The sequence below is a fragment of the Lagopus muta genome, chromosome 5 (genome assembly GCF_023343835.1).
Source record: "Lagopus muta isolate bLagMut1 chromosome 5, bLagMut1 primary, whole genome shotgun sequence".
Lineage (NCBI taxonomy): Eukaryota > Metazoa > Chordata > Aves > Galliformes > Phasianidae > Lagopus > Lagopus muta.
Window position 1 is genome coordinate 60,358,939 of NC_064437.1, and position 27,673 is coordinate 60,386,611.

The 27,673-nt window shown below is 40.6% G+C and overlaps 1 protein-coding gene and 1 long non-coding RNA gene across 3 annotated transcripts in view; one reads left to right on the forward strand and one right to left on the reverse strand.

The window, feature by feature from the left end:
* Window positions 1–27,673, forward strand: part of INPP5F (inositol polyphosphate-5-phosphatase F) — a 949,391-nt gene that overhangs the window by 487,140 nt on the left and 434,578 nt on the right. The gene's annotated exons all lie outside the window — the stretch shown is intronic.
* Window positions 22,504–27,673, reverse strand: part of LOC125692916 (uncharacterized) — a 29,629-nt gene continuing 24,459 nt past the window's right edge. Inside the window, exons 6-7 of one of the 2 annotated variants that reach the window (XR_007376926.1) lie at window positions 24,748–24,864; window positions 22,504–24,178 (exon numbers count right to left, since the gene is read on the reverse strand). This is a non-coding gene — a long non-coding RNA (uncharacterized LOC125692916). Of the gene's footprint in view, window positions 24,179–24,747; window positions 24,868–27,673 lie in introns of both variants that reach the window. The other variant, XR_007376925.1, reaches the window with a different exon arrangement.

A 27,673-nucleotide genomic window follows, 5' to 3' on the forward strand; every position in this document is an offset into this window, starting at 1 on the left:
CCTAAACCTCCCCTGGCACAATTTGAGAACATTTCTTCATGTCCTATCACTTACCACTTTAGCAAAGAGACCAACACCTCCTTGCTGCAATCTCCTTTCTAACAGCACTTGATTAAAAAAAAAAACAAACAGATAAATCATGGAAGAGAAGAGTAGACTTTAGAGTAAACTTAAGAGTAAACTTTAAAGCAAAGGCCCACTGCTATTGTGAATTTCCAAACACTGTGTGAGTCACTTACAGAGGATGCTTCTACATCCTTATGTTTTTCAGCTCAAATACTGTAATTAAACTACCTAGTGACTGACTGGAAAAGGCTTTATTATTGCAGTAGCTAAGACTGAAGATGAATCACACTGCTGTTTTACACTGCAGGTGGTTCATAAGAGAAGTCATCCAACTGCCTTTTAGGACAAGGTGGTTACTAAGAGAAAAAAATAATTTTGTAATGTTTATCTAAGCAGAAGATACAACCCCAACTATTATCTGTTCTAAAAAAAAAGTACACTGGGAAGTCAACACTTAAAAGGAAGAGAAAGAGAGGCTGCAAAGCTGTCTGACACCAGTGATTAAATCCTGAGGGTTAAAGTATGTTTTGCTTTACAAAAAGAGATGAAAAACTCAGCAGTCCATCACGGATATCTTTTAAAGACAGACCCTTTGTTGTTTATAGAAAGATTTTTCTAGAGCTGAATGACTGAAAAATACATCATGTATGATCAAAGATATGGCCACTGTCAACTAACATGCCCTAAGATGCATAAACTAGGCATTCAACTCTATCAAATATTTCTGGGTGAGGTTTTGAAAAGGGATCCACTTTCAGGTCATCAGCAAAAAAAGCATGATTTTCTAAATACACAGTTCAGTGACCAGAGTGTTAAGATCTTTTGTTATTCTAGCCAAGTTAACCCCAAAAACATTGCTGAAAACAGAGAATATTTAAAAATGCTGTTAGGCATTCAGAACATTTCTCTTATTTACCTTCAACAGAGAAACACTGCCGCATCCATTTTTACTTGGAGCCAGACAGCAACACAAGCAGAGAGTACAAGTTAAGTGGGGAGCAGCACAGTACTCGGGACTCAACCAGCATGAATGAGAGCTAACAAATTCTGTGACAGGTCAGATATGTGGGCTTTTTTCTTTCTGCTTCACCAAAGAAGCCACAGGAAAAAAGACAGTCCTTGGTGTTCTAATCTCTTACCCGTGTTTTATCTCATGTAACAGTACTTAGCACTGCTCTTTCTTTTTCCTACAGAGAACTGGTATGATTAAACCAGAGCAAGAACAAGTCACGTCCAAAAGAAATTCCTTTAAAAGGCAAAAATTAACCACCTTGGAAAAACAACAAGGGAGGAATGCGGGCAACACAGCATTTCCTGTGGCCTGTGTACTTGTTTCATACTGTAATGACCAAGTGGCTTACTTGTTTCTGCCCGTTACAAAAGGGATTCTTTGCATTTTCACGTGGTTCTGCTGTACAACCAACCACAGTTTCACTACTTTGTCCTAGCTATTTTGGTGCTTAGGCACTCAAATCCTTTCCCCTTCCCCCTCCCCCAGTAAGTAAATTTTCCAGGCTAAAGTTCAAAGAAAATTCCAATGCGATTATATAAACACATGCATACTGTAGATTGACATCACACAATGCTGTTCTTTGTTGCTGGATTTTTTTGTCTTCTCATTTGCAGTAACTTCTGTACGCCTGGCTTGCTTTCCTAAAATAGTAACTTATTGCACCCTACTGAATAAGACAGTGCTTATTTATTCCTCTGGCAGTTTGGACTTTATAGGAAAAAAATGCCCATGATTTAATTCACAAAAATGGACTTAGGAAAGAAAAACAAGAGTAACAGTTCTTATGAATCTCCCTGTTTATTAATGCATGTGATTAGTGGAGTGGAGAGAAAGCAGGTTGATACGTTTCAGTCCATCATGACTGTGAAATTGAACTGTAAATGGTACCTAGTGCAGTCAAGTGAAACAGACACCATGCAGAGAGTTAATGGAAATGTGGAGAGCTTTTCTTTTTAACAAAGTACTCGAGCAATTATCCCAGCACACCCACAGAGAAATGAGATAAAGTTAGTCCGTGCATTACAAAGGCTGTTAACTGCAAAATAAATTTACTGACAGCCATTTGGAACCTTTAGTTCATTGTTTCTTTTTTTGCACCTATTAGCTAAAAACGACAAAGCACTAAAAATGAACAGCCGGTGCTTTGTGGGGTGGGAGAGCAGCAGGCTGGGACACTTCTGGTGGGCAGATAGGGAACTGCTCTGGGCTGTAGGTACTACTTTACCCAGAACGTACATAAATTGCTCAAGCAAGTAATGAACTTTTCTTCCATACTAACCTGAAGAATTGGTATGGTTCTCAGAGCAATATGAAGTGGCCTTGTTCTGCCACTCAGTCTACGCACGCACTGAGTGCTTCCGACAACCTCGCTCCTGTTTTGCACAGAGTGCCTTTCTATTGACATTAACCACTTATAGTCATAGAAAGAATACATTTCAGTTTCCATCCAGGTTCCTCTTTCCCATTACTTTGCTGGCTGCCTGTACCACCAAGAAGGAAGGTCACATTTGAGCTGATAGGTGCTCCAGAGTCAAATGAGTGGCAAGTCCCACCTGCCTTCCAGAACCTGATCTCTCCTGTGTACTTAACACAGATCTCCTTCCACCAGCTCCATCTGCTCACACAGTGCAATGATTTCAGTGTATCCACTAATAAAAATTGGTCCTTTACTGCAGAACTCAGACCATGTGCATGGTCAGCCAGAAAGAATGTGTGCAGTACCAGGGTCTCACCAAGTGTCCAAGGGGAGCTGTGCTGGGATAAACCCAGAGAAGGAGCTGATAGATGAATGCTGATAAGTTTTTTTTTGAAAAAGCAAGCAATTTAAATATCAATTTCTGTTTTATTAATTTCTTTATCTGTTGCGAGAGCTGTATTTAGGCCTTTCTGATTATCTCCTCACAATCTTCTCACTTCATATTTTGTATCAATTCTATTTTTAGAGCAACTCACATGCAAGCCAGCATCAAATACTGAACATTGACCCAAAGTCAAAGCACAGTTTGTGTAGTACCAATGTGTAGTACCAGAATCTCTTATTCCTTCGATGACACAGTCTATCTCTTATCTGTATTTTCAGTGCACATGAAAGAAGGCTGCTCTCTCACCAATTTGCCATTGCCATTCTCCATACCGGAGTGTCACTTTGTTTAGCAGGCACATTGCCTTCCCTAACTCTGTTTTCTAGAGGCATCACCACAGTTTGTTTCTGTCTGCCTCAGCTACTCAACCTCTGAAGGCACCCCTCCCTTCATTTCAGGAAGGTAGGACTTGGAAATCTGCATCTTTTGGCCTCACAGTTATTCGTAGCTGTCAGTCAGATAACAGAAATGGAAATCTATATAACCAATGCTCTCCCCCTTCACAGACCCATCACTGTCACTCACTTCTTTTGACTTTTATTCAACATAATCACTAGTTATTTTATTTCTCCTATCTAATATAAGAATTCTGTGCAGCCATGTTATGGCTGCATTACAAACATGCTCTCCAGCTCCTCCATAACCTTACAATAATCCCAGCAAATAAAATCCTGATAACTCCAGGAATTATTCTGATTTCTGCCCTCCTAAGTCATCCTTATGCAGATCGTTACTGCAGACAAGGGATGTTGTAACCTGCAACAACACCTAGATATGGAACCAGCCTGAACCCCTGGGAAGTTACTCTTTTGTCTTGCCCGGAGCCGCTAATGCATGTGTACTGACTCCTCTCTCTGCCTTGCAGCACTTCCATTTCTCTGCATGTCTGTCAGATTCTTTCCATGTTGCTTTTCCTTTGCTGTGCAACGTAGCAAGATGCCAGCTTTCTATTTTTTTGCACTGTGTGCACTCTGGATCCAACATTCTGCTTGAGATGCTATCAAGTAGCCAAATGTGACATATTTTCAAGGTTGGCCTCAAGGTAGCTAACCAGGGGAGTGAGCTTTTCAATCACAATCAGATACCAATCAAACAAAAATAGATGAGGGCTGACAGTGGGTTTGCATGATTTTACTGCCTATTTCCAGCTGCTTCAGGTCAGGATGCTTTTATCAACCAAGTCTCCAGCTCATATCACCAGTATGCAAGGGAGGCAGGAGGGGAAGCAGTCATACGAAAGGAGAATACTTTGTGATTTATAGCTGAAGGAAAACAAAGACCATAGTTATCCTGACATATTAGATGTAATTGTGCCCCTAGCATCATTGTAAGGCAAAGCAAATCCCAAAGATAAAATCAATCTGGGGGAGGAGTGGGGCCCAACAGCTGTGAGGGCATCATTTCAAGAAGTGGCTTTCCTCTCTCCTCTTGCATAAACATGACTTCAAAATTATTGTAAACCTGCAGCTACCCGAACAGCATTCATTGTGTTCTCGTGCATAGCACAAAGTTCACTATTGACTTCAAAGGAACAGAAAGATACAGAAAAATTTTACCTTTAATTTGCTGTGCTGATATAGATCAGGGAGATTTGTAGGCTTTGATCTTCCCTTATTTAATTAAAGTCAGATGAGGCCCAGTTGTAGCATGAAGTTTCAGTTTCAGCAGGGGACTCTATGGCCCAGCAGAGTTTTCACCCATCTTTCATCTCCTCCGATCAAAGCTCCACATCCTGACCCAGCTGATGTCAAATAATTCTAATTTGATCCTAGTGAAGAACAGTCTTTTTATTTGTGAGTGGGACTTCCTGTGAATATCACAAAGGCATCTCACATGGACGTGATGCTCTATTACTTGCCATATCTGCTTCAAAATGCATTTAAAAGGAAACAGACCTTAGCCACTCTGCAAGTAAGGACCAGAACCAGAGTCCTTTAAGTGCAGGGAGGTTGTCATACATCTTGAATCGAGGTCTAGCACAGGCTCTAGTTTTCGCTGATTTTGTTGCTAATTTCTGCACCTGTAAGAAATCAAAACAATAATTTTGAGTGTAGCTGGCCCGAGGATAAATTGTCAGATTAAGATTATTAGTAAATAATTGTTTAGTTTTCATAAAACCATCATTTCACCCAAGTAGGTTAAAGATTATTCTAAAACTGAGTCTTCTCCAAAACATTTTCTCTGCATCTTATATCATCGCTCCTGCTTTATCTCATTTTCATCATAAAGAAATCTTGATTTCACTGTGACAGAACTGTCATAGCCCACAAAGCATCACACCTGATTACAAAACAGTTTTTCCACCTCTGAAGGGAACCACCACCAATTCATAGATCACAAGTAAAACTCTGAATCTACAAAGGGCTCTGCAGGAGCAGCCTCCTTATTCTGGCTGCTGATACTCCCATAGAAGGCACCAAAACTACTTTTCTGAAGTAAGAGGGTCTGGACCACCCCACATCAGTAAAGGTCTGTGTACGTGCTGCTCTGACTACAAGGATCTGAACCTGAGCTTGCCACTTCTTTCTTCCAGGGGAATGATCTTTGTGGCTCTTCAAAGTGTATCACTGGTATGTGAATATCACCATCTACCTTTGGCTGAATAAAATCTGTTTTGCTAGGTCTGATACAACCATAAGAGTGCACCATGCTGATCAGGCATAAATTTTGTACAAAATGTCATGTGTGTTTATTATTAGATTAAGCTGCAGCAGGCTTAATTTTAGAACTTTTTATTCAAGTGGTACAATAAAGATTGAATGTTAGGTGTTATTAAAGATGCAGATGTGGATATATTGAATTATAAACTGAATTATAAACCTCATTTAGTGCAATGTCCTAGACAGTCTTATAAGATAAGCTACAAAGAACTTCCTTACTTCTTATTAAAGTCATTAAAATATTAGAAGGTAAATCTAATCATAAAAATATTATGGTAGAATGAAACTGATACTTTAAAAACCTTATTACAAAAGACTATATTCCTTTCATGTATAATTACTTCCCTCTCAACTTAGATTGCTGGATTTGATATTAAAGGATGTGTTCCTCCTCTTTTGAATGCACATAAAAAGCAAATACAATGGAGCCAATTTTTAGCCACAGCTTTTGGCATTTGAGTCTTAATGGTCTTCCTCCTCTCCATTGTCACATATTCAGTTCTCATCAACACTGAAGTTACCCTCTGAAAATGATATCTAGTAATACAGCCACCTCCACTTGCATGGAGTGGCTCAGACACAGCTATCACAGGAAATTTGTGGAGAGGTTTTGGAATGTCTGAGGTGGCTAAATTTAGAGAAGAGACCAACAACACAGAGCATGGCAGAGATTCATGGAAAAAACAAAGGCACATTAAGAATTCTCAGAACTCCTCATGAACTCCTTTAACATCGGTCAATTGCTTTACTCTCCTTTTTGTAGAAGAGAACTGGAAGAATTTAAGAGCGTTTTCCACAGGTGCATTGTGTGAACTAAAAAGATAAAGTGACTGCAGAGGATTTGACTCATAAGATGTCTGAATTTGCTTGTTTGCAAGACTTGGTAAAACAGGTAACATGATTTGCCTCTCCAAATACAGAGCAGGTCTCCTTACATAAAGCTGGAAAAAAATTACCAATTGAATTGATTGGAATATGCTACGTTAGATTATGTTTTTGGGAATCTTATAGAAGCTGGTGTTGATTTACAGCTACCTGACAATGACTCGAGGCAGTTGATGTCAAAAATAGCAAACCAAAATGTTTGTTTCACCAATAAATCTTTAAGAGAGGGTTAAAATAATGATTTTTTTTTTTTTTAAAGCAAGCAATTACATTCTAGCATGCTGCAGTGTGAATGCTGACTGCAGCTGTCATGAGAATCAGAAAATAAAGGATGAAGATACCTCACTTATAATAGGAAGAGAACTGGGGAACCAGGAAAACAAGACTTGTAGCAGAACACAAAACTTACTGTATTTTTGTGGTAGAGAGTTACAAATTCTGTTGCTTTCTTTTAGCTGTTTTTTCCCATATGACAGGCTAAACATTTTTAGGAACATATCTCCATAGGAGTTTTCTCTTATACCAAAACCAAATTGTATTTATCACTTTTTTTTTTTCTCTTTTTTTCTTTTTTTTTTTTAAATCAATTTGTATAAAGCAACAGGATTTAAAGGGAAAAAACAGATTGCTGCTGAGGGTTTCTGTGAAATAGCCTGGTCGGATATTTTTATCTTCATTTCCTTGTCTTTTGCAATTTTAATTTGGGAGAATGTGTACGCTGTGAGATGTTTAGTTAAATATTTCATTGTTAGTGCATGCTGCAGGAAGCAAAAAAAAATGTATTCTGAAGTTCAGTTCTATATTTGTTAGTGTAAACTGGGAAAAAAAAAATATCAAGGCTCCTACTGAGACTTTGGAAGAAGACAAAAAGTAATGAAAAGCACTATCATCAATTCAGATGCTGCAGACAAAGCTGCTAAATAAGATACTCAAATGGGGGAGCCGCTGCTATTGCCTTTTCTTCTGCTCTGTAAACACAGTTCTGCAGACACAGATTCCTTACAAAGCTGGAAGTAATAGCAGCTCCCATAACCTCTTTGAGCAAAAGCAGCCATCACGATCACGACAATGACAAAGACATGTCTTGCACAGCCTGTGCTTTTTAACACAAGGACAACTGCAAGATGACTCACCGTGCTTTTAATTGCAGCTTTGATCATTAAATGTTTTCTGAATTATTGAAGACCATTTCCGCTTTTCAGTTACAAAAATCATCAGAAAAGGATTTGAGGTTTCAGGTTAGAAGGTTCAATTTTACTTTTAAAATCCCAGCTTGATTCAGTAACCATAACGTGCTGCAAACACCAGGACAAAACATAAGACAGACCACTGCAGACTTATCTCCTTAGCCTTGAACATCCTATATTGGCATTTACTTCTACATTGTCTGCCATTTCCAGGCAGGAATTTCTGTTGTTTTGGTAACTTTTCAAGGCAACACCTTACTTTCATTGTAATTACCCTGCTTCTGGCACTAATAACTCATTACTCTTTTTGGATTACCCAGAAGCAGTTGATTTTTTTCAGTGAGACATTACAGTCAATAGCTAAGGAAAGCATCACTATATGGCTCAAGGGACAAACTGGCTGCCTCTGCTTCTGCACATCTCTGGGCACAGCACTGGGCACAGCCTGCCATGGCCATGGAGGAGACATTCAGGCAGCAGAAGGCAGCACCCAGCATGGTCCTGTTGGGGTGGGTGTCCCAGCAGTGGTGGGGAGAGGCAGGCACCCGGCTCAGAGCAGGTCAGCCAGTGACCTTTAGATGAAAGGGGCATCTCCACAGGCAGCAGCCATTTGCAAACATGTTCCCATGAGAACTGTGGAGGCCCTTGCACCTGCAGACAGCACTGCCAGCTGTGCCACGTGGGCAAATCAGCAGCGACCTGCCTCCTTCTCTCTGTTGAGCACACAAAAGCAGATTCCCAGCCACACTGCACTTCTCATGAAGCAAAAGGGCAGAATTTTTCTTGCAAAGCCCCAGTTCTTTATGATGCATCAGCAGCCAACAGAGGAAAAGGACGATCCCTCACTGGCACACGTACTCAGCTCAGAAATTCTCGTTCTGGCTCTTTTCCCTTGCATAGCCACACAAATCCCAAAGCAACTTGTCAGTGACTTTTAATTCAAGCTGAAGATTAACATGGTTGGTAGTCATAATCACCAAATGTTTTCTTGGTGATGTAAATCCCCTTCCTGATGGAAACTGAGGACCTTGCCACAGCTCAGCTTGTGAGGACAGTTCCTCTGTGCACACTACGTGCAGAGAATGCATTTAAACATTAGCTTAATGGACTTTTAAGTCTCTCTGGTCATCAGCCCCAGAGAGGTACATCCAGCTGGCTGTTTCTAATAGTTAATTTGTTTCACAATTGGAGAGAGATTTTTTTTGTTTTTTTTTTCTCTTTAGCAAGCTCTTTAGTGGGACCATTTGTCCCCTAACTAACATCAGATCTTTCCACTTCCATCTGGGAACCAAAAGTCAGTTCCTTATTGCACAGCTGAGTGTTTGCCAAGGGGAGTACAGAGATAGAGCAAGAAAATTACAAATAATGTTGATAAAAGCAGTGGGGAAAAAAAAAACAAAACACTCTTATCCAAGTGTTCTGCCCATACAAGTCTACTATAGTACAGTCTTGCCCCTTCAACAGCACTTTCTCCCACTCTTCAGCAACCCTCAGGTGTGGACATGCTTGCTCTAATGAATTTCGTTCAGGGGACAGTAGGAGTTGTAGCACTTCTAATGTTTAAATGAGTTTAACGTGCCCAGTAAACAGAGATTTATAAGATAAAGAAATCTGGCAATACATAACTGAGGTGTAGCATCACAGTAGCCACAGATTAAGTTTATTTAGAAATGAAAAATGGGTCAGCCCAGTTATTAACAGAAACTATCCAGCTGCTAAGTGAACTTTTAGGCAGCCAAGGGCTCACTGATAAGAGTTTCCACAAATCTTGCTTCTCACAATAAGACAACATAATCGAGTGAAATTAAAATGGCCCTCTCGGAGACAGTCAGCAAAAAAAGACAGCCCAGCCTTCAATTAGTGTCATCGCTAACAAGCCATGTGAAAGATAATGTAACAGATCTTGGCTGATTCCCTGCCAAGTTTGCCAGACCTCACTTTGCTTTTTTGACTTTACATGCAGTATCATATTTAGCAGGACTAATGAACCTGCAGTCCTCTAATGGGCCCACCCCAGCATGTGAGGTTTTTGTTTTCTTTTGCTGATGATCTCCTTCCCTCAAGAAATCGATGTTTTGAAACAGACAAAGAATAAGGTCTTTGTAGCATTATCACTCCAAGGTCTCCGCTCCACCCTTATTTTAGAGCACACAAATCATTTTTGTCTAGCGATTTTAAAGGAAATGTGGGAAAACATTTCTTTCTGCGGGACTGCAAATATTATTGCTCCCACTGCAAATGCTCAGTGCAGCTCAATTTGTTGCTCTTAATTGGGGAAACTGATGGAAGAAAACAGAGAAATAGAATAGAAATAAAAGGAAAACATCAGCAAAAAGCACACACTACTTTCTAATGCAATCTAAGTACAAGCCATCCTTTATCAGTGAGGCATTCTCAGCATCACCTATGAAAACTCTACCAGAGAGACCATAGATTGTAACAAATCTCCCCCGCAAGCAGAGCTAATAGCAGCTCTGTATCCTGCAACCTGGAACAAATGCAGCATGCAAGAGTGGGGCTGCTGAAAGCATTTAGCCTTTCAGTCTCCTTCAAGTAGGGCATTTTATCTAACAAGTTTTCCAGTTCAATGTTGGTGGTACCAGGGAACGTGCTAGCAGTTCATCAGAATGCAGCCACCAAAAGCATAGCAATACACCCTCGTGGCAAAGATCAACAGCATCCTAGACTGCATTAGGCAGCACACTGCCAGCAGGTGGAGAGAAGATTTTTCTCCTCTGTTCATCACTGCTGGGACACATGTAGCAATGTGTGTGTGGGTTCCTCATTAACAGAGGAACATGGACCTTCAGTGCAAGAGCCATGAAGATGATGAAGGAATTGGTGCATCTGTCATACAAGGAAGGTAGACACTCTCCAGCCTGGAGAAAAGGCTAAGAGGAATCTTATCACTGTGAGCAATTGCCTATTGACTAGGTGATCTCCAGAGGAGCTTTGCAGCCTCAGCCATTCTATGGCTAGTAACATCCAATACAAATGACACACAGCTCTCAGCCTGAGCACACCCCTATCTATGTAGCATAAGTCTGTGCTGCTGAAGAATCTGCAGGACAGCCAGAACAGGGACACAGCAGGCGCTGAGGCCAGCATAGCTAGATTGCTTGGAATTCAGGGTAACATTCAGCCCATGACCAATCTGACACAAGGCAATTGGGCTTCAGAGTTATTCCTGGCACTCTCCCTTCTTGGGTAGCCCAGCGGCATGTTATAAGTGTCTGACAACCCTTGGTGACATGAAGAATTTGGAATAGGATTTACAGCTTCAATCGAGCTGGCCACCCATGCTCTGCACTTTTGCCTCCTGTCCAAACTAGTAATCAACAGCAAGAGGAGAACAGCATCACTTTGGGACATCACAAGATTCAACAAAGATAACAACTGCTGAGGTTTTCTTAAAACACTAGGTATAAACACTGGTATTATTAAAACTCATCCCGAAAAGGCCAAGACATTAAGTGCGAAGCAGGCAATGAGCTCCAATTGCAGCAATTACTGATTGGCTACACAACGTACCCTAGCTTTTGCTAACATTGCCCTTGTCCTTTTCTACCCCTTTTTTGTCCATTTTCCAACTGTTAGCTAAGAATTTTTAAGCAATGGGCAATGAACTGTGGAATGAGACTTGCACACATGAGGTATTTTGTTTGCTGATGTCAGTTGCTCAACTTTCATTCTTCTAGTGATTTTTTCCACTGGTTGATTTTACTGGGGGGGTATTTATGGGGTTTCTTCCCTCTGCCTGGATGTCTCTTTCACAGACCCTTTAGGGAAACAATTATCTTAAACACTTTTTATGCCTTTATGAAGAAAAACCATCCAACAGGTTCCCATACCATCAGTGAAGCTATGCCAGCTTACTTCATATCGAAAATAAACACCAGAAATGAAGCAAATTGTGAACTTTGTTTTTTATGAACAGTTGGGGCTTTTTAGATGTTTGTATAAAATCCTCAGGTGTGAATCTGCCTTTGGCATTGCAGAGCACCTCCTTCATCAGAGAACTGGATTACATGGGAGCACTTAGCTTACAGAGGCAGGATTTGAAGGAAAGGGGAAATAAAAATAAATCAAGACTTGGTGAAGCTTAGTCAAGTCAGCTACACTGCCGTTCATATTTAATACAGCAGCGGTGCTCAACTCTACAATTAAAATCATCTGACTCACTTGCAGTAAAGGTCAGGCAGCAGCTGCTGCCACTTGACCTGACAGATTCACTGATAGGCTTCACTTCCAAGCAAAGCTTATGAGAAAAGTACAAAGCACCAGCCTTTAGCACACTTCCAACAGTACATGCACCTACGTAAACATACATCTTAGCATTAAGATCATGTATTCATTTTTAGTAAAAATATGCACTACTAAGGCTCAAGCTTTTGAAAACCATGCCATATGCACTAAATAAAATTGATATTTTAAATGAAGTATGTGACACAACCGTGAATAGCAATTCTTTAAGTACAGTCAAGTGTTTGTGTAGCTCACAGCAAATTAGATGTGTTCTGAAGAATGAATGGGTTTTCACTAATACGTAGAATATCTTTGCATAGTAATAATGAAAGAAAAATCAAATTATTCCAGAATCTGGTTAAGCACTGAGTAGAGTTATATGAGAATGTAAATTGGAGAGAAAAGAGCCCTATCTCTGCATTCTCAACAATCTTTTATAGGTAATGAATTGTTTTGAAAATTTAGCTAGGGAAAAAGCATTTGAATTGCAGTCTGACAGTCCTTCAGGGTATTCTTAGAGGTTATCTCTGCAAGGCAGGTGGATGAGGAAAGAGACAAGCTTAACCCTATAAAAATAATTATGATATATTATTAGCATCTAATGGTAATCTAATGGAGTCTTTTCAGCAAAGACATCACTGGCTGCAATTTCTCTCTGTCATACACATAGAAAAGCAACTCTTAATGAAGTCTACTTTCTGGTAATTCCTCAAACTCACTGAATTTATCAGGGAACTTTCTGTACTTGAAACTTCACATGCTTCAGCATATTTCCATGTTACTATTAATGGGAAAGCTCCACCCAGGCAGCATGAAGCAAGCTTCAGGCCCTAAGCCAGCATCAGAAACATTTTAAGGCCACATAATAGATCATTCATGAACCTGCAGTCAAGATGACTGGAGTGAAATGGCACTGGAGGTCTTCCCTGCTTCTCCAGCTCTTGCCCCCCAGGAAAAGAAGAATAACTCTGTACAAAATTTCCTTTGCTGCATTACCATGTGCGATACAACTAAGACACCAACACTGCCACAACCATGTAGACATTGAGGTGAAAATGGTCTGGAAGCCCAAGTGGCCAAAGGGAAGTGAGGAACAAGATCCAACAGATGAGAGAGCTTGTCTTTCAGAGTGGGCAATGGGTTACCACACCTACAAATTTGATGTGCTTGTGGATCAAACACATCAAAAAATCTCTGACCCAAGCTCAAGAGAAACTGAAATCCATGGTCCTTTCAGCAGTGAGAACTCAGCACTGTCAATGCAAGAGCAGAGCAGAATAACTAGCTATGTCACTTGCACATGAAGGTCAATAATCTCTGCCACTATGAAACAGCAATATCTTTATACACAGTAGAATGCTGAACATTCACTTTCTCAGCTGAATTAGAATAATTTAATTCAATCTCACGTACCTGCATTCCGGATATTCTATTTCTTTCAATCTACAAGAGGAAGTCAGACTTCTTTGTATGAAACCAGAAGATGCTATGGTTCTTCTCAGGAGAATGTTGCATACATCAACAATAACAAAAAACAAGGTTGGGCAAATGGCAGCATCTTTTGGGAAATGAGTAACAGCGAGTTAAGAGCTTGGGTTTTGTGTTTTTTGTTTTTCCCTTTTGAAGAGATTTGCAGAGATGTTATACAGGAGAAAACAAACTACTAATGCATTAATATTAAAGCTAGATAATACTTTCAGGAAAAAGTGAAAGGTCATCTCTATCCACAGAGGCAGTCAGAACCCAACTGGACTCAGTTCCTGGCAAGCTTCTCCAGCTGAGCCTGCCTAAGCCATGTGTTAAATGACCTCAAGAGGTCCCTTCCAACATAAAGGACTCAGTGATGGTGAGACACACAGTAACTTACTAGTGCTTTTTGTTTGTTTAATGTTTTCAAAGTGAGAGTTTCAGTTTTTCTTCTTTGACCAACTGAAGTCTCAGATTTCCCTTCCAAACTCAACGATTGGAATTTAGGAACCTTAAAATATGTTTGAAGTTTTAAACTGATCTTTGAATTGACATTTCAGATTGGCAAGATAATTTATAACTTTTTAAAAAGGTGGAGAGGAAGAAAGGAAAGACTAAGGCAACTTGCGAAGTAACAGACCTTTCAGTTTGATTCAAAAGGAAAAAGATTTGTTTTGCCAAGATATGAACAACCTGCTTTCAATCAGCTTTCTTTTTTTTTTGTCAGCTCAGCTTTAAAAAAAAAAACACTAATATAACTATATTTAGAAACTGAGAAAAAGATTAAAGTTATAATTCTCTTGATCTCTAATGTCACTCATATTAAAAAAAATAATAGAACCAAATCAGAGGAACACTCTTTCAGATACTGGGTGGTTTCATAGTTCAGAAACACCCCTAAAAGAAATTCAGTCCCAGTAACATCAGACCTAAGAATTCCAATCTCATATTTCAGTTTGTGAAAAATAAAGTGGAATATCAAGTTTCCACCCTATTTCTTCTGCTTTTGCCCAAACAAATTATCACATTTCAGGATCACTTCCACCTATTTTTATCTATTTGGTTATACCACAAGAGTTCAAATGTGCTATTTCCATTTCTCATCCAACCAATTGAATAACACCTGCCTTCTTCATCATCTTTAAATAACTACATTTGGCAGGTTAGAAAGAATCCTTCTTTCTCCAATGCAAAATAGCATTCAAGTAATGAACTTCGGGCTCAGCTCAAATATTTAATTCGACAAATGTTAGGTTTTAACTCACGAGATCTCCTCTTTGCACTGAAATATCTAAACCAGGTGATCTGTGCATAATGAAATAAGCTAGAGATAAACATCACAGCATTTAGAAAACAGCTCCAGCTTTTTTGCCATGGAAATTATTGCTGCTTAAAACATCAAGCCAAAGTAATTTTATATTTTGTTTAGAATGACAGCTGAATTTTTCATATATTTGTTGTCTTTTGATGGCAGATAAGTGGGAAGGGAAATGTGCTCTCTGAAGGCTTTTATCAACGAAAATCACAGTCAGAAAATTGCACCATGGAGCACAGCAATATTTCCATACTTCACTGCACTTACAGACAGAAAACTGTCTTTAGGGCTAACAAGGTGTCATAAAAAAAAGCTTCTCTTCACAGATCCTTTATTTGGCCAGAATATTTCTCCCTGCAGTCTCAAGGGGTGGGAGGCCATCAAAGCAGAATTTAAAGCATTAGGCTTTTCAGTGAAGTACAGCCAATATTTTAACATGGGAACCCAACAAAATTCCTGCCAGATCTGTAGACTGTGGTAAAACACAGAATAGGACAGTCACCGTGGGGAGTCCATTCACCCGTATTGCATTTAAACAAAAGGGTTCCCATCTTAGAATGAATAGAGAGCAGAAACATCTACAGAGTTTTCTTGCTCCTTGGCACGATTCTTCCTAGTGCCCTCCCTGTGTTTTTTGTAGGGTAGATCAGGAGAGCATCAGCAGAAACAGCTGAGCAAATATCTTCTCTTAAGAATATGTTTAAGATGGCTGTTTAGAGTCCTTTGGAATCCATTTGAAAGGGAAACAGCATCTCACGAGCTTGTATATGCTGAGACCAAGGTAGAGCAGGGGCTGAGCTCTGCCATGGGTGCAGCAGAAGCTCTGGGATCAGCTCCTGCCATTGCACCACACACTAAAGCTACCATTCAGAAAGCTTGCATTCTGCTAAGCGTGAGCTGTAACTTGTAGTCAGAGTTGTTTCTTCTGCTGTTAGAAATTAAATTCTCAGCAAGCAGACTCCTGTGGATTCACAAGAATCATCACAGCAGCTGTAAAACCCTTTCATCTCTCTATGACTCAGTTGTGTTGCTAGTATTTCAGTTACTTGCACATTTTGTAAACAAGGCTGTTCTGAGATCCCTTGGAAGCCCATCTCCTTCTCCAAACACAGTTAGTCCTGGCTTCACGCATCAGGACTCCCTTCTCCTCTGGAAGCATCGTGCCTTGCTACTCCCCAACACACAATGCTATAGGATCTCTGTAGGACTGCTTCAGCTGCTACCCCAGGAGACGCAGCAAAACACTCCTGAAACTCAGCACATGAGGACCAGCCCCCAGCACAGCACTGCTTGCACTCCATGCATTATGACAATAATAAAAGCAGCTGCTCCTGAGAGAGATTTCTTCACAGCAGGGTGGTGAAAAATAGCTGAGCCTTCCCTGCCATCCAAATTTGGCAAGAGACAAAGACAGTTGCACCTATTTTGTTCCAAAGTGATTTGAAATCACAAAAATCTCAAATGCTGCTTCTGATCCAAAACACTATTGTAGTAATAAAGGCATGCCCATAATTGTAAAAGGAAAGTTAACCAGAAAAAAGAATAATACTCGTTAAAATTTTCATTTTGGTGTCCCCATCATAAGGCCCTTTCAGCCCTTTTGCTGAAACTCCCTCATGGTTCAGGCATTACTTCTCCATACAGATCACTACCAGTGCTATCAAAGGACGATTTGCTTTTGTGTTTCACATTATGGGTTTCATCTTCAAAGCATCCACCTCAACTAATTTCTTACTCCCCACCCAGCATTCAGGAATATCATGCAGAGCAAGTATAGAACTACACTTTTTCTTGTTCTGCTGCTATTCAGCTCTTCAACTACTCCTCCGGAAAGATGGTTTTTTTCCTTTTCTTGGGATATTTCAGCATTCTTCTAGAAGCTGATAGCAACACTGCAGAAAACAAGTGATTTTACTCCCTTCTTGGTAACTGATTGAGTGGAACTGGCCCTAAAGTAAATAATAATAATAATAAAACAGCAGCCCAATGCCCATGAAAGCTGTTGGTCCTTCCACAAGTTGAGTTTATTTTAAATTGTGAGGCAGCAGGTAAAAAGAGAATGGGTCTCAACGGACAAAGCTGTTAGACTTCACTGAACAATATCATAGTCAAAGTGGTGCAGCTTCATCTTTTAGTTCAAATTAAGATACAAAATAGAGGTTTATCCAAAGCCTCTTACAAAAATATGACCTTTCTCTTTTCCACCTCTCTCCTTCCTCCTTTTAGGAAAGCCGCTGTTTCTATCTCCTAGCTTGGTTGAATAGGACTTGACAGAGAAGAATTAAAATGGAACATGACTAGGTGCTGGCATGGACCCAAAGCAAGCCATGCTGTTGGAGCCCATCTGTCTGCCACTAAGGTACTGGGAAAGCATGCAGATTGACCTGGCTGCTCTTAGCTCATGGTCACTCTCTTGGAAGAAAAGAGTTCAGAAAAGAGATGGGGGAAAAAAAAAAAAAAAGCAGGGATGCTGATTAAAAAAAAGATGTAAGGGATGGTTTCCCATTTGTTCGATACCTTCCTAAGGTTACACTCTTCCAACACTTTCAAACCCATTTCCTCCTGGAATTCAATTATCGCAGAAAGTAAGTAAAGCAATCAAATTCTGCCCTAACAGCTGGGATTTCCCAGCAGAGAAAATATCTGTATCTGAAGAAATAATATGGTTTCCTACATTTTACAGATCTTTTAGTTGCTGTTTATAGGAGTAGATCCAGTAGGCTTATTTGGTCAGTATGCTTTATTCTGATTCTTAGCATATAACAAGGCTGCTTATCTTTCTAGAAAGATAAACCTACTTCCTTCACTTTTCTTTGGAAGAATCCCTTTCAAATCATAATTGCAGAAAAATATAGTACAGAAATGTGAATAAATTACACAGGTCTTCAAAACAGAAAAATTGAAGAGACATTACAGATCACCCAGTTCATTTTCCTGATTATAAAAGACCGAGAGATTGTCATGTAATATAAAGTCATGTTACACAAAATAAAAGTTTACTTGAATATTTTCCAGTCTTGTGCAGGGCATAAAAAACCCAACCTCTTCCCATCATATCATTAGGGATTCGATTACAGAACTTATGACTAGTGCTGCCAGAAGTACTACATCTCCACATTTGTGTTTGTAGCATGAAAGCATAGCTACACAGAAAAGATGTACAGTTTGACTGCAGAGTTTGATGGCAGCATTACATCAAAGCCCAACTCTGTGTACATACATGCAAAGGAAGGGAAATAAACTAGAGGTGCATACATACTAGCAGGATTTGCTGGCTTTAGGAAGGTGAAGTATGGATCTTCCAAGTGATAACAATGCTTACACAAAACATACCATCACAGCATTAAAAGAAAAAAAAGAAAAAACATCAAGACTAACAATTCATTTCACTGGAACTAAGGAGAAGTTTGAAATAAAAAGCACTATCATTTCCCATGAGTATCATACTTCCCAAAACACCAGCAGACACTGAAATGATACTTCTTTCATTTTGCAGAAGAAAACGTTACTCTGGAAGCAATCAGTGGTCAGCAGAACATAAAAGCAGTTGACATTTCAGGTCAGTATGAAAGCAGTTTGGAGCCAGCCATTTTGGAAACACTCCAGTTTGTCACTGCGTTGCTAATGAAGGCAATATTACAACATGCTTTGTTTAATATAAAAAAAATAAATCAGGATTAGAATCATGGGAGAATTATGTCCCTTTAAACTTCACCCCCCTCTAGCCCTCCTTCCAAATGCAATTGTTCTATTTTTAAACAAGCTCATTTGCTCTTATTGTTTTTGCATCAAGTTGGCAGCTCACCCATCTGTCTCCCACTGTGCTTAAAGAGATGTCATGATCCTGCAGTCCCAAACACAGTCCTGATGTTTCCACTGAGCTAAAACACATCTGCAATGACAGCTTTCTCTTATGAGTGAAGCTATTTTTGTAACAGCAACAAACTCAACACATCCAAGGTATCAGGATGTTCACTGGTTAACAGTGGAAAAAAAAGAAAGCTTGTATAGAGAGATCCTTACCTTCATCACACACCTTGTTTGGGAGCCACAAAGGTGGCTGACAAACAAGGCTGTTTTTAGGACCACCCTCCACCATCAGTCCTACTGCAACCTCTGGAGCAGCTCCTCAGCTCCAAAGTGGTCCCACATGTCTCTCAAGTATATCTCAGAAATGTCAGCTGACACACCTGGAGAATTACTTCTTACCCCATGTCAACTAGGAACGAGGCAGACAGCAGCAGGTAATGAAATCTATGCACTAAAGAAAGCTTACTTCAGCATTGCAAGCCCAGTTCTTGCAAGTGACTGATGGAAAACCCAAATTCCACTCAAAGGACTAATGACCTTAAGGCCAAAATTAATCTTCCTGTACCTTCACTTGCATTATAGCAGTGAAAGTCAAGGGAAAGATACAGAAGTGTGCCACATCAATGGTTCAGGTCCCTGGTCATTACCCTCGCTGTCTTAGGTTTTGGCAGTCTTGATAAGGACTGGCTCTCCTCCAGAAAGTCAGCTCTGCTTTTACACAAGCACAGCTGTAGCATCAAAAGTGATAAGCTTTCAGACCTGACACAATCTCCAGACCAGTTTCTGACCTTGAATGCATGCATATTGGTTACTTCAGTAGGTTCTTCATCTTGGGACTCAGTGAAAGAGCCTGAAGACTCCTCAGCTTGGTGAAAAAAATAGAGATTGAGTCACTTCATCACCCTTAGAGATCTTCCTTGTGAATTATGTCAGAGGCAGAATAGATGCACATTTGCCATAAGTGTACTTCATGGAATAAATAGGTTTGACAGCTGACCATTTCTGGCAAGAGCTGCACAGAATCTTGTACCTTTTATTTCTAAAGAAACTGAAAGCAGAGACACGGCAGTACATCAAAATAACTTCCATAGAAAGCAAATAGCCAACCCTCTCCTAGAGGGACAAATCCCAAGAGACGATTTTTTTTTTTCCTTATTACAGTAATGAATATTCTGCTACTTTAGTAGGGCAAGCATAATTGTTCAAGTTGCTATACTGAGACTAATTGCCCTGTCACTTACAATTAGAGGTGCTAATATGGTCATTAAGATATTAGAAATGGCTCCTGAGCATCCTCCTAGATCACCACAACATACAGGGCCCTCCTAGCTGATTAGCAGAGGGAGGAGGAGGCTGGAGACTTGCACAGGCCAGGTGCCACAGGAAGCTCTACAGGCAAGGATATGCCACAGCCTTCCTGCAAAATCCTCCCTGACTAAGGATGCTGAAGGGAGACCCAGGTGTCCACCAGCAGGCTGGCCTTTCCCTGCAGGAACAAACACCCCTGTTCAAACAGGACTAGCTGCTTTGATAGAGCCCATCTTGAGAAGCTGCAGCTTTCACAGCAGTCTCTCCAGCAGGCCATGGAGTGTGGTGCTCCAGCTCCCGGGCACAGTTCAAAACAGAACTGAATTCATTTGTAAACCTGGCTAAGGGAAAAAGACCATTCCAACACAAAAGACAGTGCAATGTGGAGCTTTTAATCCATATTACATGGCAAGATAGTGTAATTACACCCAGTCACGTAGAAAACCACACCACTAAATCTTGGTGGGTGCCAGGTTGGTGAGGGCAGCCTTTGTGGTTTTGTGCCACGTTGGTTGGAAGAGGCTGCTTTTGCATGGGAAACTCCAGGCTACAGCTTTTTTGTGCTTCAAGGTAACTTGGAGATATTTTTTTAAAGGTCAGTTTTAAAAAAGCAGCAGAAAAATCCCTCTCTACAAATAATGCAGCTCCTCTGGAGGGTTTGGCAACTACCATTGGGTTTTGGCAAACAAGAGAGGGAACAGCCTGCCTGGTGTTGGCTTTCCTCCACAAGGAAGTTTGTATCTAATATAATCAAGCCACGTTAGAAGGAACTGAGCAGATAAGAACCCAAACCACAAAGCCTGCACTGAAAACGTGCTTTGATTTCAGGGAGAGGAAAAAGAAGAGAGGATTACAGACCCACGGTTCTCTCCGCCGGCCCAGGTTTAAATCATTACATTACAGCAGAGTTGGCCCAAATTCTGCTTTGCTGTGAAAAAGGCAAGTGCTTAGCTTCCATCAGCTGCAACAACATTTCCGATTCCTTATCTCGCTCCTAATTGCCATTCATGAGACGGCAGGGTTGTGTTCACATCTAGCCTTTCCCCAGTTACTCTGAAGGTTAAAGTGTCACAACAGGTGCAGAGTAACCAGCAGTTAAAAAAAAATGTTTGTAGATACACAAGCCTGTTATTGCAACTCCAATGAGAAAATAATGCTCTCTTTGTACTTGTTTTCTCCTGACAGACAGCTTAAATTAGGTTGCTGAATAACTTACTACATAGTACAACAGTAAACCTGTCACAAAAGCATGTTAATCAAAGCACAACTGATACTTGACATCCCCTGGTGAAAGGCATTTTTACAGTGTTTCATTAACATTGAAAGGAGGATTAAGAGGCCTATTTCTTGATTAATGTCTCTCTCAGACTGGGAGATGTAATCCTATCTATAACCTCAAATTACTGGAAACAAAATTAAATTTCTGCCAGCAGATAATTCCGGGCACACGTGATGCTGAGCACAGAAGTACGGGTTTCTTTACCTCCTTTATCTGACCCAGAGATACTGTGAGGAAGGACAAGGTAAGCACTGAGGCTCCAGCTGCCCATAGAGGCTGTGCAATAGCCCCTGGGCTTTTGGGGGATTGTACAAACATTTGGCAAATATTGCTTCTAGTGTCCAAAATGATATAGGAAAATTCCTGGTGGCAAAATAGAGCTGGTTGTTAGAGAAAATGTCGTAGATACCAAAGGCTAGAGAGAAGGTACTTGACAAACCTGGCATGCCAGCTGTGACAGTGAAATATTGCAGATGATGCAGGGTGTTTTCAAACAGCTTCAGTCTTTAAGAGGAAGAAAGGCAGACAGAGTGGGGAAAAAAAATTAAAAAAAAAAAGCAATGCCAGGGTTCTGACAAGATATTTCCTCACTTTTATCCCTAGCAAGTGACAGAGACCCTCCTGAGACTTCCATGCTCTAATTTATGTACAACACAGTCAGGACTGGACTCTTTCTGCTTTCCAAACCTAGTGTGACTTATACCAGCAGTATTTGAAGGCTAGGGCTTTTTGGAGGCAAACTTCATGTTCCGAGCTGTAAACATCTTGCCTTAGGCTACACCATCTCTTACAACTCACTCCTTTGATCTTCTCTTAGGTTCATCGAGCTTCCCTCTCAAGCACAGGCTGTGTGCCAGGGGTGTAGCCCTGGGGTTCAGTTCCATAGGAAACACAGCCCCAGGATCTGCCTGCCCAGTGGTACTGCCAGACCACACTGTAATTGTGCTTTGCCATAAGTATCTGGAAACTTTTCTTAAGAGAAAAGCAATAAAAAAAACAGCACTTGGCAAAAAATAATAATAATAATAATAATAACCTGGAAGAGGGCATAGCATTAAATGCATACTTTTGAAACAACACTGAAACTATGCAAATATGTCTGCCTTGGATCTTGAACAGCCACTTTCAATCCCGACGTCTACAAAGTGGACAAGTTTGTAACCCATGACTCCCTCTTCAACTTATATTTTCCACAGGCTATTTCGCACTGGCCCAACACCTTTGTTTTCATAACTGTCTCAAGATTCAGGTTAAAGCAGCCTGTAAAGGGGCAGGGTTTAAGAAACAAATGGGGCCACATTATCCTCAGATCATTTTAAGGGCTGTAACCATCCAGATCCTAGTCTTAATTAAAGGGCGAACAAATTTTGCTACAGCAGTTAAAAATCTTGACCATTTATTATTAAATATACGTATATACGTCAGGCATTCAAAAGCTTTACAGTGAAGTTCTTTAGAGAGTAATTCAGCTAGACCTCTCTTTGTTAATCTCACTTTGAAAACTCAGTTTATTCTGATGAAACAACTCCTTCATTTGTAAGCTAACTTATAAGGAAACATTTACACCACATACACTGGCTTGCTTATCTATTAAGAGAACCATATATCATCAGAACCAGCAGTTTAAGTGAGAACAGACAACAAATAAATGGTGCAGAAAGCTAAGCTTCAGATGGCCGAGAGGATCAGTTCAGAGATGAGTTTGACCAGAGACAAAAAGAGCAATTTCCCAAAGAGCAAAAGTATTCTTGAACTGAGGTCATGAGCGAAGCCACTGGATAATCACACTGATGCTGTGCTCTGTGATGGGCTGATTAAGACCCTCAGTGCCTCACATCACTAGTCTGTACAGTGTTCATCAGTGCATTAAGGGGATAAGATTGATGCCAGCCCTCCGCAGCATGCACCACACGATGTGCCAGACCATCAGCCCTGTACTGCAGCCATCTCCTGCAGCTCTGAGATGGGACAGGACTCCTATAGGAGGCCAAGCAGGCTGAGAACATCAAACAAAGAGAACCATTGCTCCCCCGATCTTGGCTGTGTTAATGACACATGTACAGAACAGACTGAGGTCACGGAACCATCTGTGATGGTCTGACAGAACTCAGCGCAAATCAGTGTTTCAAGAGCACATCACTGGACTCTAAAGGACTTCTTTGTGGATGGGGGAAAGGCAAAACCTGCCCAGCAGCGAGCTCTCTTGGGCTCCTCATGTTACTGTTGCCAGTGAAAAGGAAGGAAGAGCGAAAGTCCAAGTTTGTCAGTCTCTGTTGTCATCTCTGTTATGCTCAATTGAAATATCCTGCTCTCATTTCTAAGTACAGACATGACTCACTGGTAGATATCATTAACCAAGGACAGGATCATCCTTCTTAATTGCACTCAATAGGAAAGAATCAATGGCAAGATGAAAGCTGGCCAGAGAAAGAAGGGACAGATTCAAATTGAAATTAACATTTCAGTGGGGCTAGAAACAGCTAGACAAGTCACCCAATTACATAGGTCACCCCACCTAGATAAGGCAAGCTGCACCAGGACATCGAAGGCAAGATACTTTTCATATGGAGCTGCTGGGCAGGTGCTGAGCTGAATCAAAGCCAAAAGCAGGCTCTACTCCAAGCCCCAGCATCTGCAAGGAACAGAAGAATCCGTCTCCTCACTTTCGGCACATGCACTTGTCCTCCAGCTTGCTCAAGTGCCTCACAGGACTCAAACTCTTCTTTTTCAGCCCGTTTTAAGAACTTCTTCAATTTTTTCTTCCTGTTTACAGTGTTATTTATCATCATTCTCTTGTCTAATCCTCATGCTCGGTTTGGATTGGTGTGTACACAAAGGCTCAGAAGAGGAGACCCTCAGCAGCAAGAAGACTGCAGCATGAGGAGACGCAGCAGAACACCTATCAATGGCAAGGTGTTACACTGCTACAGCAGCTCTGGCTTCAGGGCTCAACCTGCATACCTTCAGCAACCTGGTCACCTGAAACACCAGAGAATCCCATTCCCTCGCAGCTGCAAGTCACTGCAGACTGTGTCTAGCATTGGAGCATGAAGTCTCGGGACACAGAAATCAGTTTGGTTACCTTTAAAAAAATATTTTAAAATCTGGGACTTAATACAGGGAATATGTTGATGAGTACATTAGAGAGCAGAGAATTTAGACATGCATGATGTATGAGTATTTCTGAAGCTATCCAACTTGGAAAACAAGATACAGGAGAATAGTTTGGTTTATTTTGAGATTAATTTATTTTCAGACTTCTCTTAAGTTCACTGATAAAAACACTGTTATCAGTGTTATTAGTGAAACGATAGGCAGTGCCACAGCTAGTTAAACAAGTGGGAGAGAAAAGAAATAATTCTTCAGCCTCACTAAAATGAAGGCCTTTTTCCAACTCAGGAGCCATAAATAAACTCAAGTATTTGCTCACAGGGAAGAATTTAACACAACTTTGGTTCAGCTAAAGGAAACTCAGAGACACATCTTTACCATCACCACCAGCCTCCCACCCCTCCCTATTCGCTATTCTCACTTTGAGAGTCAAAAGTTACTCTCTATATTTAATGGATGTATGATAACAAAAGTCACCCCAAAAGAGCCAGCAGAGCCAATAAAATCTGGACAAGACTGTTTTTTACCAGTTGCAATTACCTGAAACAGGACTTCTTCCACCAAGGCTCATCCAACAGCCTGCACCAACCCTGACTCCTTTCTCCATCCGTATCTGAGTTTCCTACAGAGCCACAGGGATGCTCTCTCTTCCAGGGGCTTCTTATAACAAATTCCAAAAGTCATGCAAATCACCACTTTGATTACGCATACACTGCATGCAAATCTCTAACATTAAGAGGTTTTTTTCCCCATAGTGAAATACATGAAGTCTGAGAGTCCTAACAAACTTAAGCATTAGCAACAGACTGCTGTTTAATAGTAACAACCCTCTTGCAGAAGCAATGGAAAGGGCAGCACATACTTGAATAAGGCACTTGTACTACACCTGTACCAACACCATACTAATCCCACCTTCACTACCTCTGGTACCCTGCTAGGGTTGGGATCTGAGAACACCTTCTAGCAGGTGGCAGAGGAATTAGAAAGCCTGGAATGGGACAGAATATTGTTCAGGAAGCTTTTCTCTCCCACCTTATTGCTTCCCCAGTGTCATTATTTACTTTGGGCATCCATTTCTAGTAGTTCAGGTTAGCAGATTGCTATATTCAGCCTCCTACCAGATGGATAAATCAGCCACAAATCCCAACACAACTGGCCAAATCAATTTTTCTTCCTGCCTGTATAAATCAAAAGTTACTTCACAGTGAACCCAGCAAAGCTGCCCCAAATTTGCTACAGTATTACATGAAAAAGTGCGGAAGAGAATATGAACAAGTTCCTATACAGGCTGGCTTGCTACCGTTGATGACACTATTTTCCTGGAGTAAAAATTGATGCCAAAGTCCTGTTAAATAAGAGAATACCTTTTTTTGTAAGGAAAATTAGTCATACACGAGCATGCTCACACCCTTCAGTAATATGTAGAAGACTTGGGAATCACATTTAACAAAATCTTCTAGCACATCCAATAAATCCTTTTCTGCTTGGGAGAGAGTTTGTATCCTCATTTTTCTACTGTCAACTTTAACAGAAGTGAACATGGTTCTGCAAATCCAGTTCTAATTTGGTTCCCAGCCAATCTCTCAGAGATTTTCACAAAGCTGGTGAGAAGCACTGAGGGTGCTTGACTCAGAGCCATAGGAGACACAAGCATGGGGAATTCCAAGTCCCCAAAGACAGCAGGGTACTCCAGAGCCTACAGAGTACAGTAGCTTCCATTCCTTCTAAATAATCCATCAGCAGAAGGACCTCAGACCTTCCTGAGCAGAAGTGAGAATCCAGGAAATACAGCTTCAATGGGATTGCACCCGAGCCCAGTGTCCAGGTGTGGAGACTAAGCTTTCCCAGATGAGATACAGCCACAGAGGGCCCAGCAAGGAATGTGCCTGCACTACTATGGAAATAATAACCAGCCAGGTTTCCAATTATCCAACACTGGAAAATGCTGAGTTTTCTGAAGCTGATTTGAGCGTACATGTAGGGAGGGGAAAAAAGTTGCTTTAACACATATTATTCCTGCCTCTTCTTTCTGCTCCTTTGCATTTCAAAATCCAAATGCTATAATTGGAGTAGAGTAAAAAAAAAAAAAACAACTGTTTCTATCATATGATAAACTGACATCATGGCATGTTTCTACTCTGACTCAGAACTAAAAGAGCCTGATGTTTTCTCATGAAATGACAATCCAAATCTCCCATTTTGAACCCATCTATATTGATAGATTTAAACATTTATTTTGAGAGCACTGAAGCAATGTAAGAAATCAAATCCTCTTAATGTATATCAACATTTTATGTGAAGAATCCAAGCAAACACTGAAACAAGGATTTTATCTTAGCAGAGCAAAACAAAATGTTCCTCTGCTGAAAAGTATCTGTGCTTCTCAGTAAGATATTCTGATTTTGATGAAACTGCTTTTTCTGACAAAAAATCGTTCCATCAGAAACTCTGGTTAGCTTTCCTGTAATACAAACATGCCTGGTTTCTACATGCCCAGAAGCAAATAGCAGGCAGTAATATTTTCATTTATGGGAGGCATCTTACCAATATCTGTACATTACACTGAGGCTGGGTTGGATTTTCCCCCATTTGCTCCCCCCCCCCCCCCCCCACACACACACAGAGCATGTACATTTATCATCTGATTAAAAACGTTATTTATCTTTGTATAAAAACAAGCCAAGACACTTATAAATAACTTATAATACTACAGCAGAGTGCTAAACATCATGATTTAGGATGAAAGAAGAAACCTTTCTGATCATTGTCCTTTAGCGTTTCAAAGCTCATTTTTCATGTTTATTTGCTGTCACTGGCAATAAATGATTGCCTTGCTGTATTGCATTTCCTCTGCAATGGTGAGTTGTTTGCAAGAGAAACAGAGGACAAGCTGTCACATCAAAGAGAAAAGACCAAAACCCACCAGGAGGTGAAGCAGGGGTTTATTGTCTTTAGCCCTGGGTTTTGACAGTTAATTAGCTCTCATCCAATTTATGTTTGTGACAGCTACACTGGGGTCAACAGAAACAACTCCAAGGTGAGGCAAAAGCAAAGGATACAAGGCAGGAAAACCTGCTACAGAGCCCCAGGAAAGCAAAGGTTTTTCTCCCTATTCACAACTAATAGACTTGTACACTAATGAAGCTTTTGACCTGCTCATTTTCCCCTCTCCACACAGAGGTTTCTTTTGGCAGCTTCAGGCAATGAGAGACTGCTAAAGCAACTGCTAAATTAAACATTCAATATAGCAACATCTGAGGAAAGATTGTGCCCATTCAGCTCACTTCATGACAACTACCAGGGAAGAGGAGAGGAAGAAGTCATCAACAAGAAGGTGGCAAACGTAGGGCTTCATCACTCCGTAGGCTTGGACTCTACTGTCTGCCCATTGCAACCTACATGAATCTTCAGCCAACTCTTCTGACATCCAGAGATCTTTCAAGACGTGAAGACAACATGCTTAACC